General features: G+C 45.5%; 1 protein-coding gene across 2 annotated transcripts in view; it reads left to right on the top strand.

The window, feature by feature from the left end:
- GALNT7 (polypeptide N-acetylgalactosaminyltransferase 7) overlaps positions 1-844 on the top strand; it is a 74365-nt gene that overhangs the window by 61157 nt on the left and 12364 nt on the right. The gene's annotated exons all lie outside the window — the stretch shown is intronic.

Here is an 844-nt window from a genome sequence, read left to right on the forward strand (position 1 = left end):
CCCACTCCAGTGTTCTTGCCTGGAGAATCTCATAGACGGCGGAGCCTGGTGGGCTGCCGTCTATGGAGGGTCGCACAGAGTCGGACACGACTGAAGCAACTTAGCAGCAGTAGCAGCAACACTGTAGGAAAATAGCTGGAAAGAAAATACCAGTTTGTATCATTCACACATCAGTAAAATATTGTTCTTATCTGATTTTTTGAAAAGTAAAGTGATTATAATAGGAGTTTGAGTAGTAAACAAAGTCAGAGTTGTGAACAGTGCTTATAAAAGTTCAGTATCTTTTGTATGGCTAAGTGCCCTCTCTGTTGACTATCCCGACATTGTCAATTGGCTATACCCCAATACAGAATTAAAAGTTTAAAAATAACAGTAAAAAATTGTTTTAAATAGTTTAGTATCTTTTGTCCCCCAAACGAGGGACAAACCAGGAGAGTTTCACCCTAGAGTCTACAGGCCCCGCTGCTGGCAGGACCAGGACCTTACTCCTTGATGGAGCAACATAGGAGCCGTGTGGCTGCCATAGACTCTAAGAGCATGTGACTGGTGCCCTTCATCTTCTGAAACCCTTAACCAAGTCAAAAGCAGAAGGAAGTCTATTTCTGGCTACAGCTGCAACTCAGGACTGTTCCCCAAAGGGAATAGATAACTGAAGGAGAAACGAGGCTATAAGAACCAGCACAGCCCTCTGACCAGCTAGATTATCTTCAAAATGACCATCGTGGAGCCTCGTTAGACAGAGAGAGTTCCCATTTAACACCAGGCCCGCGGCCTCGCAGGAGGAGAACCTGCCCTTGGAATCAGCCCCACAGTCACCAGGAATTCATGACGTCAGGTCAGCTCA

Source organism: Bison bison, unplaced genomic scaffold (genome assembly GCF_000754665.1).
Source record: "Bison bison bison isolate TAMUID 2011002044 unplaced genomic scaffold, Bison_UMD1.0 scf7180017864143, whole genome shotgun sequence".
NCBI lineage: Eukaryota > Metazoa > Chordata > Mammalia > Artiodactyla > Bovidae > Bison > Bison bison.